Source organism: Podarcis gaigeae (assembly GCF_964106915.1).
Source record: "Podarcis gaigeae genome assembly, chromosome: 17".
Taxonomy (NCBI): Eukaryota; Metazoa; Chordata; class Lepidosauria; order Squamata; family Lacertidae; genus Podarcis; species Podarcis gaigeae.
In genome coordinates, this window is record NC_139694.1 from 35,341,621 (window position 1) to 35,360,916 (window position 19,296).

The window sequence follows — 19,296 nt, forward strand, 5'->3', positions numbered from 1 at the left end:
AGCCAAGTTGGGAGGCAAGCAGCTGTTCAAACCACCTTGGGAAGCAGCTTGGGAATCGGGAGGCAGGAAGAGGGCTCAGTTGGATGTCCGGTAGATATATGCTAGAAGAAAGCTCTCTCCTGCTCTTTAGGTTTGTATTTATATACAATTATGAGCAAATGCACACTGAAACTGGAAACTGGGTGACTGTCAGGCAAAATTACTGAAGGGGCAGCCAAGAGCAAACAACAACAGAAAAAACTCTACTGAGTTGTCTTGGCATTTCGAACTTACATGAAGGCTTTTAGTTGCATAGAAATATTCACCGGTGTTCTTGTAAAAAGGGTTTTGTGCAGCAACAAACCCTTTTTTCACCTCATACATCAAACAGTCTGTTAGCATTTTAGCAATTTGATAACTCTTGATTTGTGGGGGGGGGGGGAGACTAACCTAGCAACACGGGATGCAGGTGGCACTGTGGCCTAAACCACAGAGCCTAGGGCTTGCTGATCAGAAGGTCGGCGGTTCGAATCCCCGCGAACTTAGCAGTTCGAAAGCACATCAAAGTGCAAGTAGATAAATAGGTACCGCACCGGCGGGAAGGTAAACGGCGTTTCCGTGCGCTGCTCTGGTTTCACCAGAAACGGCTTAGTCATGCTGGCCACATGACCCAGAAGCTGTCTGCGGACAAACACTGGCTCTCTCGGCCTGTAAGGCGAGATGAGCGCCGCAACCCCAGAGTCATTCGCGACTGGACTTAACTGTTTGGGATCCCTTTACCTTTACCTTTAACCTAACAACAACTGCATACTTCTGGGCTGCAAAGCTTGCTTGATGCCCCTGCCCTGGTCACATGCCTGAAGTACAACACTACAAATATAATAAGGAAGTGACTGGGCCTATCTGTTCTCATTTTGCTTCTATAAAAAGTTTTTTAGAAATCATTTTTACTTTTTGTTCCTCCTGATGTCCCAAAACAAAATATTTATTTCTATACTGAGCCATTCAGAAAAAAAATGAATGAAAAACTCGCCTTGGTATAGATCGGTAAACAATAAATGCAAAGTGAGTGAGGAATTTAATAGCAAACAAGGCCCATACAAACCATAGTATGGGAGAGGGCAAGAAGCTCATAACTAGAATTTCTGTATTCACCTGCAGCCTGAGCTTGCTAATTGTTTTTACAGGGAAGGCTCCTGCGCCTTTAACAGCTGCTTGACAAGCAGAAATTCAGCAGGTGAGGCTTTAATCATCACTGCATCTGTATGTCCAAAATGTTTCATTTGCAAATTTTTTGGCTACATTTTAACAACTCTATCTGGGGGTTAGTAGGCTAATGTTTGGGAGGCAGGACTCTTGCTTTCGACGTGGCTATTGAGCAGAAAGTAAAAGCGCAGTGGAGCACACCGCGTTCAATTAAAGAAACAGAAAAAGAGATTTTCAGACGCAATCAAAAAATATTTCAGCACAGCTGACAAAGTGCCATAGAATGTGACTTTGCGTTGAGACTGTGCTGCCACCTGCTGGAGCAAATAAATCACTACACCAACAGGCGCCTGCTGAAATTAAGAAAAGGCAAGAGCCAAAAGTGATGTCTGAGCAACAGGCTCTGAAATTACACCCATTTCGTAAACAGCGGAAGAAATGTGTCAGCTTTGCCTTGACTGGTGCATTTTGACTGGTGAACCTGAATGCGTCCGGTTGAGCAGATGGGGATTGCTTCTCTCCTGATCCGACCAGCTCAGAGTAGTGGGCTCACAGTACGTGTGAGGGGATCCATGTGCGAGACAACCTACACATCTAACTGTACATGGAGCTCTCTGAGGAACGCCTGGAGCGCAGTCTGAGGAGCTGCCCAGAGGGATTTTTGCTCACGAGATTCTGAAAAGCTGTGCATTGGGGTGGGGGAAGATTGGAGACTGAAGAAAGGGAGGAGTGGGAAGGACACACAGGCTTGCTCTCCTAACCACTGAGATCCAAACAGGTCAGATCTCCAGTGAGGGAAAATCCTAACATGGAGGGTTTCCAGATGTTACAAGAAGCTAAGGTGGGGACAGAGTTTCTCACACCTGCCCTGGTCAACCAGCTGGGTGCCATATTGGGGGAGGGAAATTCAAAATCGGGGGGAAAAGTAATGAAATTTAAAAATCGAAAGCCAGTGTGGTGTACTGGTTAAGAGCAGTAGTCTTGTAATCTGGGGAACCGGGTTCGCGTCCCTGCTCCTCCACATGCAGCTGCTGGGTGACCTTGGGCCAGTCACACTTCCTTGAAGTCTCTCAGCCCCACTCACCTCACAGAGTGTTTGTTGTGGGGGAGGAAGGGAAAGGAGAATGTGTGCCACTTTGAGACTCCTTAAAGGGAGTGAAAGGCGGGATATCAAATCCAAACTCTTCTTCTAAACTGACTGTTTAACCAAGAGCCTCACCCAAACACATAGAGCAGTCTGAAACAGGGTATCCAAGTGCAAATGTAATCCCTACCCGCAGCCCTTGTCACTGGTGCCCACTCCAGGGGCAAATTTTTGTTGTGGGTGCCCGGCCCCCAGCTCCACCACCTGCCGCTGCCACACACCATTGCCACCTGGCAGTTGCTCCCTGCCTCTGAGCACCACTGCCGCACAACCTTTGCCCCCCTACCACCGCCTTACCCCTTGTGCTCAGGCAGAGGCTCAGACCCTGATCCAGACGCTGGAGCATGGCACAACACAGCACCCACGCATTGGGCACCCACAGTGTGGGGCCCAAGTGGGCACCACCAGCCCTTGTTGTGGGGGGAATTATGGCACCTGGGGTGGAATGGTTGTGAGGTAGGGGAGGAATTAACCAGCTTCCCTGAACCAGTGTTCAGTTGCCTCTGGCCCACATGCTTCCTTAAAAGAGGCAGGCAAAACACCTGAAACTGGTTCACAGTTTCTCTCTAGCTACACAGTTTGAGGATGCAGGCTTCTAGCTCCGTCACACCCCTAGCAATGGGCTTGGCTGTTGGATATGTGCAGCTGTGTGGGTGAAGGCAGCCACTACTCCCCCCCCCCACCTCCAGACTTCTCACTTTACTCCTCTCCATACTGCCCTCAGTCTCTCTGTTTTCTGTAAAGTCTTCAATTCCTCCAGAATCTCCTGAACCAAGAAGGGTGGTATTTCAGGCAGCCCACTGGGCACCACATCCCACAGGATTGCATGCACATAGAAGCCTTTCTCATGCTTCCCAAACGGTGGGGCGCAGGCTGACAGATGTGACTCCACTCCTCAATGTGCTTGTGTGAACACACTTTTCTACAAGCCTGATCCAAGTCCTATCTCCTTAGGCAAGCCACTGTCTACCAACCTCAGTCTGGAGACAGTACCACACTATTCTGCCTTGGTCAGACCACACCTGGAATCAGTTCTGGGCACCACAATTTAAGAAGAATATTTGCAAGCTGTCTGCAGAGGAGGGCAAGCAAGATGATCAAGAGTCTGTCTTATGAGAAACAGTTAAGGGAGCTGGGTATGTTTAGCCTGGAGAAGAGAATATTGAGAGGAGATATGACAGTCCTCTTCAAATATCTAAAGGGCACCCGCGGGTTAGGGCGCCAGGGACTCATTTTATCGTCTATCGTGAAATGTGGGGATTGCACCGCCAAATGTTGTAGGGTCCAATTTGCAGGTGTTTGGCACCCTTTTTAAGTGAATCGGACCGCGGGTTTGTGCGCCTACAGTTTCAAACAACAAGCATTAATTCCAGAAGTAAGCTCATCACTCTTGTCTGCATTGCCAACTCACAAACCTGAACTTTCATTTACTCCAGATGGTGAGGAACAGGGGTCCCTCAGGCATTGATCCTTGGTAGGTATAGCAAGTATTGTTTCATTTATTTTTAATATGTATTTCCTAATTTCAGCAGAACTCATCTCAGGGCAGGATACAACATCATTACAAATCCCAAAAATTCATTGATCGCATTCAAACCACCACAAACCAGAATTTTGTTAACTGGAAGAACAACCATAATTAAAACTACATATACTTAAAAATAACGGATGCTTAACAGGCACAAAGCAGACCACTACTAGTCTATGAATGCCTGGGCAAAATGGTTTTTTACTTGGTGCCAAAATGAAAATCACGGTGAAGCGTACCAAGAGCGTCCTTTTTCTCATTTCTAAATACAGAAAAGTATGCATTAGAACAGGCTTTGACATCCTGGTGCCGGCTGTGCTGCATGGAGCAAGTTGCAGCCCAAAACATATGGAGGGCCCCAGATTGGCAGAGGTTGCGTTAGGAGGTGACTGTATTTATTTCCATGAAGAACTTGGGACCTGCATCAAGCTTTTGCTAAAGGCACAAATCAGACCAGACTGTCTTTATGTGGTCAGTTGGCCTGCCACCGTCCACCACTTTGCTCCAGTATCTCCTGGAGCATCTCTCCTTTTTAACACTGAAAACTGGTATGTAATTCTTAATGAGCACTTAAGAGAGCAGGACTCCTCAAGTGATAATGGCTGTTTGAGGGCAAATAAAGATATAACTGCCCACATCACTATTATAACATGCTCCCAGGAGGTCCAGAAGTAATTCATCTGTCAAGGAAAGGGCTTTTAAAGGAGAGAAGAAATCAATGACCTAAGAGCCTTGTATGTAGTCAAATCATCTGTGACTAATCTTGTTCATTACGATTGTCTCTATGAGTTACTGTCATAGCAGGAAACTGCGGGGGGGGGGGCAGGGCGGGAGGAATGTGTAAAGGCTGGCTAATATCCAGCAATTTAATGTTCCTGGGAACTTGAAGCAAGTCTCAAAATAAGCAACCAGTAAGACCAGCAGACAGAAAATTTATTGAATGCCCAGCAGTCTTTGGGGCTAGTGGGGTGTGGGTTGTGGTGATAGCAGCACTGTGATGCAAAATGGCTAGAGACAATCTTGTATATTTAAAAGTGATATATGTTATTAAATAACTCTTAACAAAACCACTTTTAATTTTAGTAAAAAATTATTGCCAATGCACATCTGCCAAATCTGTGGGAGGAAAATACGAATCCCTGTGACCCACATGTGTGGGGTAAATAACAACCGCCCAAAAATGGCTGGGTGCCTCGATTCAAAACACACTGTGCTGATCCCGGGGGGCAGGTTACCATAGGTGTAGTCAAAGTCCGGTCCTGAGTCAATAGCCTGGAAATCAGTCCACAAGGAGTGGGGCGAGGTCCGAAACAGGAAGCTGGGCGGGGAACAGGAGCACTGGAGAGTCAGGTCTGGGTCCGGGCAGGAACAGGAACTCAACAACGATGTTGCTCCCACAACCTGGGACCGGGCCGACTAGCCTTTATCTATTCTGAGGCTAGGGGCGGTCCCGGCCCCCAGGAGACCCGCCTCTCTTGGCCTTAAGGCGAGCACTCCTCCTGGGAGCAACCAGTTCCCTTCGCCTCTCTGCCCTGAGTCTCTGCAGTTCAGGAGAGGCTAAAGGGTTACTGGGCCCAGGGGGAGACTCACCTGCAGGCACTGAGTCCTCAACCACTCCTGGAGCCAGAGTGGGATCACCTGATGCCTGCTCCTGGGGATCTAACACAGGTGCAGGTGCTTCAGAATCCAAGCCCTGCCCCAATTCAGCCGGCCCTGGAGGCGGGGACTCCTGTGCAGGCTGGGATTCCTCTGGTTCAGCCTCTGAATCGGAATCCCAGGCCATCACACACACACTTCAGCAGGGGAGAGTCCCCAGTAGCAGAGTTTTAACTCACAAAGGTCAAGCAGCAGCATAGTGTGGGAATGCTGGTTATTAACCCCCCCCCTTGGTTGTGTATAGCACCCCTCTTTCTACCCCTCTTGCAATGAACAGACCACATACTGTTAAGTAAGTTTAAAACACTTTACTTACAAAAGTCCCAAAGGTCAGGTTCATGCATTTATCCAAGCAGCAGCAAGGAGAACCCAGGAAGAATACTCTTGGGTAGAAAATACAAAAAGATTGCTTCAAACACATGCTCTAAGCTTGGAGATCACTTAGGCACATCTTCCTTGGTCAGTTACATTGCACGAAGAAAGAGGGAACAGGAAGAGAAGGCTTTGCTTCCTCCCTCATCAGAAAAAAGGGGGCATGACCTGAGCCTAGGAATTTAACTCTATGGTCTATTCAATTTTAACTCTATGGTCTAGGAATTTAACTCTATGGCTCTATTCATAAACTAACTAGTACTCATGCATAGTTATGTTTGACTGCAATTTCCCACAAAATCACCCTGATGCCTTTGGAAGCACTGACCAAAACATCTATTTCTTAGTGAACAACTGAGTAGCTATACCACCTGAAGATGTCCCTTATATCCCTATAAATGAAAGGGTTGGCCCATCACTGTCGAACTTCCTGGATGCTTATACCAGCTGCCTAGGACGCCAGCACCTCATTAAGCGTGGCTTGGAAGGTCAGGTCCTTCTTTGTGAAAAGGCGCTGTTGCAGTTCCTTGTCACGTAAGCCACACACAAACCAGCCATGGAGCATAGTCTCTAGATCAAGGAAACGGCAATGGCAAAAGCCACAATGAAAGCCGCTACTGATTTGGTTGGAGCTTGGTCCATTTGCTGGTGGGCTATTTCTGATGCTTGTAGTGGAAAGTTTTCTTGTAGTTTCTCCATTATGTCCTTGAATGAACCCCGGATTGGTGACCTTATTGGCTGCGATGCAGAACTCGAGCTTGGCAGCATGTAAGTCCCATTTTCCCAGGACCGTTCTGTCAAATTCATCAATGTGGCCCTGTGTGGCCATAATGTTCTGCTCCGAGCACACCTTGGCAGCGGCCAGAATTGAACCAAGGCAGTGGTCTCACCCTCAATAGTGGTTTCAGCTCCGTCTAGCCTACCTATCCTGACGTCCCACCTTCATTGCCAGTAAAGCGTACGTGGGTTTCTATGAGGCAAGACATGTGATTACAGCAAGAGACTTTATTGAGCTAACAGAACAGAACAGGCAAACAGAGGCAAAGCATCTGCTTATATGTATTTCTGAAGGCCTGAGCCACTCCCACTCTCAACGTGATTGGCCGTCTAAACCTCCAAGAGCTTAAGAGCCAATGCCAGTAGCCCAAACCCTGGAAATAATACATGATTGGATATCATGTATCGAATCAGAACACAGGGCTCAGAATCCTAGTCCAGACTCAAGCTCAGATGAACACAGACCATCGCATACATAACAGTTGGCTCTGCAAATCTGCTCTCACCTGAATACAAGTTGATGTTGAGGCATACAAGACACACATCTGTTGTCTAGATTCTCTAGCTACTTACTGTATTTACTCAAATGTAATACGTACCTTTTTCGGCCAAATTACGTCGTGAAAATTAGGGTGCACATTAGATTTGATGGCGCATTTAAATTCACCAGCAAATACTTTTTTTGGTTCAAGGTTTTGCAAACTGAGGTGTGCATTAGATTCAGTGTTGCATTAGATTCACATATATATAGTAAGTTCTGATTTGACGGTTCTACGATCTTTAGCTCTCTTGACAAAGCTAAGTATGGAAGATGAGCAGTGTCTGAAAGCTGTGAAATCACTTGGAAGAAAACAGACAACCAGTACCACCACGTTGAGAGAAGATATAGCCAGGGCCAGCCCTACCACTAGGCAGAGTGAAGTAGCTGCCTCAGGTGGCAGATACTGGGCAGGGGTGGTGCAGGGAGCAGTAGCTATCTGTCCTCTGGAGGGCAATGTATTTCCACCAGCATCAAAATATGATATTGCCTATCTATTCAACTTTTATAAATGACATGGGGGAGCTATCCTGTCCCTTCACCTCCAGCAGCAAAATGTATTGGGCTGATTCTGGAAACAACCACCAAACACTACCAGCAGGGCAAAAATGACTATGACCTACCCAAATTCCTAGCTGCAGTGCTCACAAATGACATCCCCTCCCCTCCCTCTTGACTGCTCTCCTAGTATGAAACCATCTCTGCTTGCAATTTTGCAAGGAAGTGTTTGTTTCAACCTCTTTTGTAATCTACTGCCATGATATAAGCTCTCCCCTTGGGTTTGGACTGTGTGCATTTTTCAGATTCCTGTTTTCCTTTGTGGTGCCTGACCATGTCATGCACAGTGAGGGCCTTCTTTGAATCCACAACTCCCCCCCCCCCCCCGCAAATTTAGAAATAAAATAATTCTGCATGCTGCCAAAGCGTTTGGCCCCAAGACAGCACCTGAGATGAGGCAGAGGTAAACAAATGGAGATTACTTCAGCCAGGAACAAAGAAGCCCCCTGTCAAAATCCAGCAGAGGGATTTGATTTTGGGTGTTGCAACAAAGCGAGGGGAAGGTTTCCTGCCAAGCTAACAATGCACTGTACTCTGCAATTAATACTCTTGGCTCCCTCCAATTACCATCTTCACAGACGCTTATGAGAAACAGGTGTCTCCTTTGTTTCCCTTTATTCCGCCTTTCTGGCGACACAATTAGGAGCAGGCCTCCTGACAAAGAGGGCAGAATCCCCTTTGTTGAAACTCCTCAACAGCAGTGAAGGTGGCAGCCAGCACATGGACCCAAGAGTTGAGTCACTGCGCTCACAACAGCCTCAAAGTGCGTCACTGGAACAGAACAAAGCTGCCACCACTTAAGAACCACAGTTCTGGGGACAGAAGGGGAAGGGACTTGTCTAAGGGTGCTCTTTAAATCTGCTTCCAGAGGCATCTCTTGAGGACTCTATTCAACCGCCCTTTCCGCATTGTGAACCCAGGCCCTGCTCTCCCCGTGAACATTGAGGCCAATCAGTGCTTTTCACTCCACTCTAAGCCTCAGCTCACCCTTCTTTTACTTCTAACCAGGGGCACTAATTCCTTTCCCCAGTGAGGCTCCTGTGCTGGTTAACAGTTAGAATAACAGATGCTGCAGCAGCTCAGATATAAGCCATGCCAGAAACTTGGGGTGGTCTGGAACCTGAAAGGAAACCTTGCTAAAAAGTCTTATGTTGACCAGGAGGCAGTACTTCCTGACCACAGCTGTCAACTTTCCCCTTTTCTTGCGAGGAATCCTGTTCGGAATAAGGGAATTTCCCTTTAAAAAAGGGGAAAGTTGACAGCTATGTTCCTGACTGCCTCACCCTGGAACCACTTGGGAAAGTACTTTTAGTGATAATGCATGAAGACCTATCAATCGGGATCTCTTATTTCAGGTGTGAGGGACGCGGGTGGCACTGTGGTCTAAACCACAGAGCCTAGGGCTTGCCGATCAGAAGGTCGGCGGTTCGAATCCCCGTGACGGGGTGAGCTCCCGTTGCTCGGTCCCAGCTCCTGCCAACCTAGCAGTTCGAAAGCATGTCCGAGTGCAAGTAGATAAATAGGTACCGCTCCAGCAGAAAGGTAAACGGCGTTTCCGTGCGCTGCTCTAGTTCACCAGAAGCGGCTTAGTCATGCTGGCCACATGACCCGGAAGCTGTACACCGGCTCCCTCGGCCAGTAAAGCGAGATGAGTGCCGCAATCCCAGAGTTGTCCGCGACTGGACCTAAAGGTCAAGGGTACCTTTACCTTTACCTATATCAGGGGTGAGCAGTTGTCACTGCTCCCATTTACCTCTCTTGCACTATTGGTTTACAGACACGAGGGCCTCAGTGGATTCCCCTCTCTCCACTCACCAGCACAGAGCACAGCCAGAAAGGGACCAGCACTCAGTGACTGAGGTGGTATGCCTAGCATTGCAAAAGGTCCCAGGTTTAATCTAAGCGTCTCCAGTTTAAACAGGATGATGAGGAAAGGCCTTTTTATGAGACTCTGGAGAGTCCCTGCCAATTCTGAGACAGTCTAAGCTGGGGCAATGCAGCTTCCTATATTGGCTATGAAAACATTCAGCCATGCTGTGTTTCCAGCCCCAGAAATGTGATGGGTTCCCTGGACTGCCCCCTCCCTTTCAAGTAAATAAATAAAAATACCGTATTTTTCGTTCTATAAGACGCACCAGACCACAAGACGCACCTAGTTTTTGGAGGAGGAAAACAAGAAAAAAAAATATTCTGAATCTCGGAAGCCAGAACAGCAAGAGGGATCGCTGCGCAGTGAAAGCAACGATTGCTCTTGCTGTTCTGGCTTCTGGGATAGCTGTGCAGCCTGCATTCACTCCATAAGACGCACATACATTCCCCCTTACTTTTTAGGAGGGAAAAAGTGAGTCTTATAGAGCAAAAAATACGGTACTTAACTAACTGACTAATTAGGTCACAGATAACTCGGTTCTGCCCCCCGAACCTGACACCCCCCCAAAAAAATCCTGGCTATGCCCATGACGGGCTCATGTGAGAGATGCCACCATGTGTTGTTGATTTATGCCACTGTCACACACCTTCCCATTGCCAGGCTATGGGCACTGAGCACAGGCTGAGTTGTTTTCCAGTAGAAGTTAACTGAGACTTGCCGTGAGGGGGGGGAGTCCTACGTCTGAGCCCAGAATGAGGTTTCAAAATGTACAAGATGGCTGTTTTTAATTCAGTCAAGAGCCCCGCAGTATTTATAAGCTGTATTTCAATCCTGAAGCACTACTGGTATCATTCACAAATGGATGTACTCTATCTGAAGTAGCTCATCGATCCTCTGCATCCAATATTATCATCATGGATTTGTATCAATTTGTAACTTGGCGAAGTGCAAGAGTCCAGTCCTATGCTTAGTCACTGGGAGCATGGAGACTTTTCGAGCGTGTGAAACCTTCACTTTGTGAAAGTTTTGGTAGCTGGGATGTGTCCTAAAGTGATTTTCAAGGCATAAATGGGAGCTCAGTCTAACAGTTAGTCAACACTAGGTCATGCTACCTCTTAATATTTCTTTAATAAATGCCAATAGAACAATTCTCTAGCCTTCCAGCTCCAACCAATTTTAAAAAAACAACAGAACTTCCCCTGCAGTGCTGCTCAGAGAACTCGAAAATCTTGCCTCTCAGCCCATCCTTCTCTAACCACTGCACAAGCTTTCCTTCCCATGCAGCTCATCGTCCAAAGTGATTTAGGGACAAAGGAAGAACCTTGCATGACTTGTTTTGTGGTATTGTCTTCTCTTCCCTCCACAACCAAAGATGACAAGGTCCCCTCTGTATCCCCAAATCTGCAGGACTTAAGACACTGAAATGTTTGTTCTAGTTATTTCAGTAACTTTGACTAACTTCTCTTAAAAGCTTCTAAACCCCGTTAGGATCCAAGAACGCAATGTGATCTTTGATCGATACGAGTTGTACCAAAGCAGTTGTACCAAATCTATTGATCAGTCAGACATATGAAAGGATATGCTGCCTTTTGGTCACAAGAATCCCCAAGGAGACAACAGAATAAAGCATATCTATGGGCTACTTTTAAAATGAGGCTGCATTTTAACCTGTATTTTAAATTGGGTTTTTTCCCCCTATTATGTTTTTACTGTAATTTTTCTGGTGTTAGCCGCCCTGAGCCCGGCCTCGGCTGGGGAGGATGGGGTATAAATAAAATTTATTACTATTATTGTTGTTGTTGTTGTTGTTATATGCAAAGCACACAATAAAAGAAAATGCAGAGAAGCGGAGTGCTAGGAACCAGAGATATTCTAAAGAAACCTTCTGCAACAGCAAGAAGAAAATGAATGGAACCCATGGTGAAGTAACAGCAACTTTTTCTAAGGGCTGAGAGAAGGGGGATTAGTTGGGCCCAGTGGCGTAGCATGGGGGGTGCAGGGGGGGCCGGCCGCACCGGGCGCAACATCTGGGGGTTAGGGAAATCCACAGGTTAGGGGGCGCAAATCCATGGGGTAGGGGGCGCAAATCCATGGGGTAGGGGGCGCAAATTACTTGCCTTGCCCCGGGTGCTGACAACCCACGCCACGCCACTGGTTGGGCCCCCCACCCACTGTCAGAACCTTTGGGAAATGCCCCTCCACTCTTTGGGGGAAAGAATTCTACATCAAGTTTGGAAACCATGGTTAATGACTCCCTAGAAGTAACAACATCTGCCAGTAGAGGGTACTCTTGTCTTCTATTCAACATCACAGTGAACACATAAGCTTCTGTTTCTGTCTCTCAGTCCAGGCAGCGGCTTCCTCCTTCCAAGGTTATGATACAGGCCCCAAAGGTGCCCATTCAAATTACGAATCTTGAAGTGTCCTGTTTTCTTCCTGAAGGCCAGATAAAGCCACTGTGTAAAGGTAAAGGTAAAGGTAAAGGGACCCCTGATCATTAGGTCCAGTCGTGGCCAACTCTGGGGTTGCAGTGCTCATCTCGCTTTATTGGCTGAAGGAGCCAGTGTACAGCTTCCGGGTCATGTGGCCAGCATGACTAAGCCTCTTCTGACAAACCAGAGCAGTGTACGGAAACGCCGTTTACCTTCCCGCTGGAGCGGTACCTATTTATCTACTTGCACTTTGACGTGCTTTCGAACTGCTAGGTTGGCAGGAGCAGGGACCGAGCAACGGGAACTCACCCCATTGCAGGGATTCAAACCGCCGACCTTCTGATCAGCAAGTCCTAGGCTCTGAGGTTTAACCCACAGCGCCACCCTCGTCTACTGTGTAAATAACATCAAACCACTGAAGAGGTGGGGTGCTCTGAGAAGCTCATGTGGCGGGGGGGAGCTGCTGGCATGTTCTACTGCCTGAGAACCTGCAGCTTCCTGCTTGTATTTTATTTTTTCCACTGCAAGGCTTTGAAACATCTGCTCAATTCCAAAAGAATGCACATTGTTTTCCAGCCACTAATCTAAGGGTAATAGGAAGGATTAACAAAGTGCCGATTAAATAACTCCCCCCCCCCACCGCTCCAACCCATGACTGGGCAGGGTTCCATGAAATCCATGTTTTTTGTTTCAGCTGAGGCTCCTTGATGAGAAAGTACAAGCAAGGCAGCTTTGTCCCGCTGCAGAATCCTGACAATACAAAGCTGTTGCAGAGAAGGTGCAGAGTTCGCTGTTGTGCATGGCAGAATCATAGCCGTAGAAAGTTTCTCAGTAGTCAATTCCCAATGTCCTTTCTCAACGGCATATAAGAACAGCATATAAGAACGGCATTCTTCTGGTTTCTTCTATCATGTGGGTTAGATGGCACGATGGCAGAGGAGCTGGCATTAGTAGACGGCCTCTCATATATTAAAGAAGCAATGGATGCTCTCCGAGAATGCTTTGCCCTGAATGTGCTGATAATGTGCTGAAGATGCTACAAAACTGAGTGGAGGAGAGGGATTCAAAATCAGAATGGTCCAGAATCTGGGCTTCAGATAATGTGGAGCACAGGAAAGCTGAAAACATTTTACCCATTGCCAGAGGGAGGGAGCGTGGGAAAACCCTAATTTCACATGGACATTGATGGGGTCTGACTGGAAGTTTCCCCTATAGAAGTTAGTTCCATTAAGACAGTAGTTCCCAACCTTTTTTTGACCATGCCTCACCTAAGCATCTCTAAAATCCTGATGCCCATAGCTGTCAACATTTCCCTTTTCTTGCGAGGAATCCTATTTGGAACAAGGGAATTTTCCTTTAAAAATGGGAAACATTGACAGCTATGCTGATGCCCCCTCCCAACATATAATTCTTATTATTCAAAAAGCGAACTATTCACGTGAAAGAAGCCAAAAAGGTCATTAACTTGGTCTAACTCATTCTCGAACTGCCCCCCTTAAATATCAAATGGCCCCCCTATGGGGCGGGTGCCCCACATTGGGAACCACAACATTAAGATGAACAGGAGCTGTGTATGTAGTACTTTTGCACAGCTCTTATCCATTTCTCCGGGGATTGTGCAGGCCAGTATTCTGGTGGCTTATGCCCCATGGGCCCAAAACATGCCTCCCTTATTCAGTGGCCCTGAATAAAAGCTAACACAAATGAGCCACCTTCATGGGAAGGTTGCGTCTGCAGGAAAATTAGTTTCTATTATTCTTTGACAATTTGAAGGCTGTGCTTCGCTGCCAGAGCATCACTGATCTGAACTGAATGGCAAAGTCACCAACTGAAGAAAGCCTAAATTGTGCATTCAGTCTCGTAGGCCATCTACATAAAAAAACCCCACTTAAAACCTTCACAAACTCGTGCAGCTTGTATTCTGCTTTTCAAGAGAAACAAATATTGCAGCTTGTTTTGTGAATAGGCTTTTTCTTTGTTTTCTTCTTCTTCTTTTTTCTTTCTAAAAAGGGTCTCTCTCTGTTTCAACACCAAACAAAATGCATGCATTTCTGTACAACAAACCAATTCATCCTCTTCTTATTTGTATCACGTCCATTGTGGCATTTGTAATCAGTTTTGCTCTTTAAAGAATTGGCCGCCTGGTGAGGAAGCTTATGTAATACAACAGCTTCCTCTCATACTCTGCCTATTCCAAAAACAGCTAGACTGATCAAAGATATCAACAGTGCTAAGAGCAGTCCGTGCTGAACTGGACCAAAGCCTTAGCTACTTCAGTGACAACCATATGTCCCAGGAAGCTTACAAGCAAGACCCCAGCATCTGGCTATCCAGAGGTATCTTGCCTCTGTAGTAATGCAGCTTTCATTTAGGCTTCGTGGCTAATACCCGTTGATAGACCTAACCATCTGCAAATCTCACCAATCCTCTATAAAAGCTGTCAAGACAGCTTGTGGCAGCAAATTCTTTAAGTCAGGTGAAGTTGTGTTGCTGGGAACTGCCAACAGCCCCAGTCAGCCTGGCCAATGGCCAATCGCCAGCAGTTATGGGAGCTGTATTCCACAACGCCTGTAGGGGCAACGGTATCCCACCCCGTTCCAATATAGTTCTGTTTTGGGAGAACGTAAGCGTGATATACACTGCCCAGAGTAATGCTGACAATATCATGGGAGATGTGAGTCAAAAGAAGAGGCAGCATCCAGCAGTTCCAGAACAGTGTGTCAGAACTGACATGGCACTCTGTTTCTGCTCATGCTAAAAACACAAGACACGTGATCATACCAGCTTCCCAACCTCCCAGTGCTGCTAGTGGGCTATTCCAGTCCCCAAGTCACTGAGAGCCAGTCTCATAGGAATCAGACAGAGCCACGAACCAGGAAAGACTTGCTTCGTATCTCACCTCAATATAATGAACTCACTATGTGCTGTAAGCTGCCCAGAGTGGCTGGGGAAACCCATCCAGATGGGCGGGGTATAAAATAATAATAATAATAATAATAATAATAATAATAATAATAATAATAATAATAGAGATAAGGCAAGCTGCAGTTCTCTCAGACCCACATCTGCAACAGGGCTTTTATAAGCATTAAGCTTGTGGCCTGGATTCAGCTAAGTAGTTTTGCAAGTGGCAGCCCGAACTAGGGCTTCTTGTGGTGCAGCTTGTGCTTTTCCCTCTTTCTTTTCTCCCCCCCCCCCAATTGGCCCAATGCCCAAGGTGGTGGTGGGGAGGGCTCCCAGAACAGTGCACAGGGTAAGAGCAGGGCAGATACTCCATCAAAGAAATACAGAAAAGCTTGGGCTGACAGAGCAATCTGCTTAGCGCTACGTTGAATTCCTCCCTACGTATGTATTTACTACTACTACTAAAACATAGTATGGCATGCTCTTTTTCAGAGCTCCCGTCAGCCAGCCAGGTTTCCTCCTCATCCCCCCCCCCCCACCCTCAGGAGACCTTCATTCCTTTCCACTGATCTTCAGTCCCCCACCCTGCAATGAGCTGTCAGTCAAATTTCCATGCCCACTGAGTATGCTCAGTCCTCAATGGGCTATTTGGGGGCTTCCCCTCCCTTAATGACCCCTCCCCCCCGTAAATATTTGTGCCTGTGTGTGTTTCTGTAAACTTTGAGGTTTCTCCAAGCCTGTGGATGATATACAGATGGTGACATTTTGGCTCCATAAGAATCCTACAATAGGATTATTATATAGGATGGTAATATTATTATTAAACATTGAGATATATGCATCTCATTCTGCTTAAGCACCATGTGCCTAATCCAGACATAAGGTGGGGGAGGGAATTCCTCCATGCTTTTTGAGTGAGCATGTTTTTATATGCTTTGTTTTTTCCAAGTAGCAACCCAAGCAGCCTAAGCGAGAAGCATCAGATAGTGGGCATTTTATCAGTTACAGATAGGTAGCCGTGTTGGTCTGCCATAGTCAAAACAAAAAAAATTCCTTCCAGTAGCACCTTAAAGACCAACTAAGTCAGTTCTTGGTATGAGCTTTCGTGTGCATGCACACTTCTTCAGATACACTTCTTCAGTGTATCTGAAGAAGTGTGCATGCACACGAAAGCTCATACCAAGAACTGACTTAGTTGGTCTTTAAGGTGCTACTGGAAGGATTTTTTTTTGTTTTGGGCATTTTATGCCATGCTTCGTTGGGTGATAAAGGCACTTTGCATCCCCAAATGATAATTTGAGTGTAGATGGCTCCTGACCCGCAAATGCCATGACTTGCTTGCACCTAGGAAGGCTGCCACTTGCTGTTGAATGGCAAAATGCTGTTACTTGACAGCCTGACCAGGAACTGCCCGATATCTCCGAGAGCCGATCAAAATCACATCAAACAATTTCAAGCACCTCTTAATATAGGGATGGAACTGGCAGTGACTGCCAGCTCAGTGAGTCACAGAATAATAGAATCACAGAATTGTAGAATTGGAAGGGACCCCAACGATCATCTATTCCAACCCCCTGCAGTGCAGGAATCCCAACTAGAGCATCCATGGCAGATAACCATCCAACATCTGCTTAAAAACCTCCAAGGAAGGAGAGTCTGCCACTCCACTGTCAAACAGCTCTTACTGTCAGAAAGTTCTTCCTGATGTTGAGCCGGAATCTCCTTTCTTGCAAGTTGAAGTCATTGGTTTGGGTCCTACTCTCCAGAGCAGGAGAAAACAAGCTTGCGCCATCTTCCTGTGACAGTCCTTGAGATATCTGAAGATCTGTATCTTCAGGCTACACATACCCAACTCCTCCCTCCTCTGCACACATTCCCGCTTGTCAATGAGGACATCTTAAATAGTGGTGCCCAGAACTGGACACAGGACTCCAGATGTGGTCTGAGCAAGGCAGAATAGAGTGGGACTATTACCTTTCTTGATCGGGACACTAGACTTACTTCAGTACTCAGAACACCTCAAAAGTCCCTCTCAAAAGTCCTTCACTCTGTCGCTCTCCCCTCATGTATCTTCTTCCCCTTCTGGGAAGCTGTTTTATAATAAATCATATTATTGGTCTGTCTAGCTTAGAGATCTAGACAGGGCACTTTCTCAGTCCCACCTCAAAAGGCTGGTCACTGACCTTGGGACCATTTGCATGCATAGCATGGGTTCCAACACTGAACTAAGGTCCTTCCCAAAATTCATGCCCCATGTTTTGCTAAGACTCAAATCATTTTTCTTCCAGTTCCTTGACAAAAAAAAGTAAACACAGCACTGAAAAGGCGTACCGGAAATGCTATCATTCTGAAGGCAAAGTCTCCAAGAAACACACACATTGTGCAACGGTGTACACTTTTCATAGCATACAAATTAAATAACAGAATTTTCCAAATGTACACCAGCTGCAGAACTTGATTCTAGGCCTGGCTCTTGCATAATCTGGGAATTTTTTAAAGTAAAAAAACAGGGGCGCTGGTCTGTATGTGTGTGTCAGGGGTAGGCTGTGCGGTGCCCTGTAGATTCTGTGGACTCCCAGTTACCAGGGATGATGACACCTAGAGTCCAACAACATATGGAGGGCATCACATTGTGTATCCCACACAGTATGGCACACAGGGATGTGGTAGTGCAGCTGCCCCCACAATAAACCCCATCCCTTCATAGAGCTCTTATCCTGGTCCCATATTTCTTCTGCAGTTACCCTCTGGTGACCACTAAGTGTCTCTTAGCATGATGCAGACTGTCTTTCCCATTAGCTTGGGGATGGGAAGCCTTTTTTGGCCTGAGGGCCAAATTCCCTCTTAGTCAACCTGCCAACCATTTCGTGTACACCTAAGTATGGTAAATACACAAATGTATGCACAACACACATGTACAAAGAACACCATACGAGGCTTTTTTAGGGAGATAGCATGTCTCGAAGCATATACAGAGCTTCTTTCCCCATGGCAGTAAACATCTTTTTTAAAAAAAAAAAAAACACCAAACCCTCCCCCAAAATAGCCCTGTCTTATAACAACACCACATGCAGAACTGTTGCTTTTTTGTTGCTCTAGCGACTGACCAGGAGGAAGGAACTGTGGCCCTTTGTGACCACGATAGACAAGAGAGGTCAGTGCCCTTGGCAGCGGAAAACCCTCTTTCTGAGAACCAAGGATGCCGTCCCCTTGAGGTGGATGCGGCCTGACAGGTAAAGCCAGAGCTGCTGTTTGTCTTGTCACCACAAAGGTCATGCCATCGCCTTCCAAGGGTACATCTTGCTGCCATGATTTATTGAACAGGCCCTGCGGCTCTTGCTAAGCTCCCAGCAGTCAGCGGCTGACTCACTCTCTCCTCTCCCCTCCCCCTGCTCTTTCCCAGCCAGCTAAATTCCCACCGACTCACTTGGCAAAGAATCCTAGCTGATCCTAAAGCGCACTGCCCTCCTTCTCCTTTTACCAGCAAGACCACTGCGAGGAATTCCTGGGTCTGGATAGCTGGGTTAGTGTCAAGAGGGCTTCGTGGATTCTGCACACAAGCGAGACAAAATCGTCCCAGCACTGAGCTGGCACTTGGACTCAGGAATTCTGGTGTGGCCCTTCAGCCTGCTCTACTTGGCCTCCGGGGTGCTCCCCAGGCCAGCAGCCCTCTTCAGGTTGTGCTCTGCATCTCCTTGAGTTCTTTTGCTCGGCTGGAACATGTCCTTGAAACGAAACTGCAATCAAGCCTCTTTATTTTCTCGCAGCGGCTACAGAGTGTTGTGTGAAATGTGTGCTTGGTGTTGCCACTCATCTTCCTAGCCCCTGGGGCAGAGAAGACAAGCAACATGGCCTCGTGGAATGCCCCCCTCTCGCCAAGTTTCAGCAAGAGGTGGGGTGGAAGGGAGGAAGGAAGGGGCAGGAGGTGGCACAATGGGATGGGTCGCTCCTGATAGTATGTGCAGCGCTGGAGAATATGGCAGAAATTGAGGCAGAGACTGAGAAATCCTAGTTCCTAATATACAGTACAGTAGTACCTCGGGTTAAGAACTTACCATATTTTTCGCCCTATAAGACGCACCGGCCCATAGGACGCACCTAGTGTTTTTTTTGGGGGGGGGAATAAAGGAAAAATAATTACCCCCCCCCAGCTGCGGCTTCAGCGCGCCCCGCACTCCGGGCAGCAGGCTGCTAGCCGCAGCCTAGGGAGCCCTGCCGCAGCGGAAGCCTGCATTCGCCCCATAGGACGCACACAGATTTCCCCTTCATTTTTGGAGGGGGAAAAGTGCGTCCTATAGGGGGAAAAATATGGTAATTCGTTCCGGAGGTCTG

At 47.1% G+C, this 19,296-nt stretch overlaps 1 protein-coding gene and 1 long non-coding RNA gene across 3 annotated transcripts in view; one reads left to right on the forward strand and one right to left on the reverse strand.

The window, feature by feature from the left end:
- PDE4A (phosphodiesterase 4A) overlaps positions 1-19,296 on the reverse strand; it is a 397,337-nt gene that overhangs the window by 124,791 nt on the left and 253,250 nt on the right. The window lies entirely within an intron of this gene.
- On the forward strand, positions 6-18,668 carry LOC310835380. The gene is made up of 3 exons (XR_014559618.1): positions 6-130; positions 3,766-3,803; positions 18,449-18,668. It is a non-coding gene; the product is annotated as an uncharacterized lncRNA (long non-coding RNA).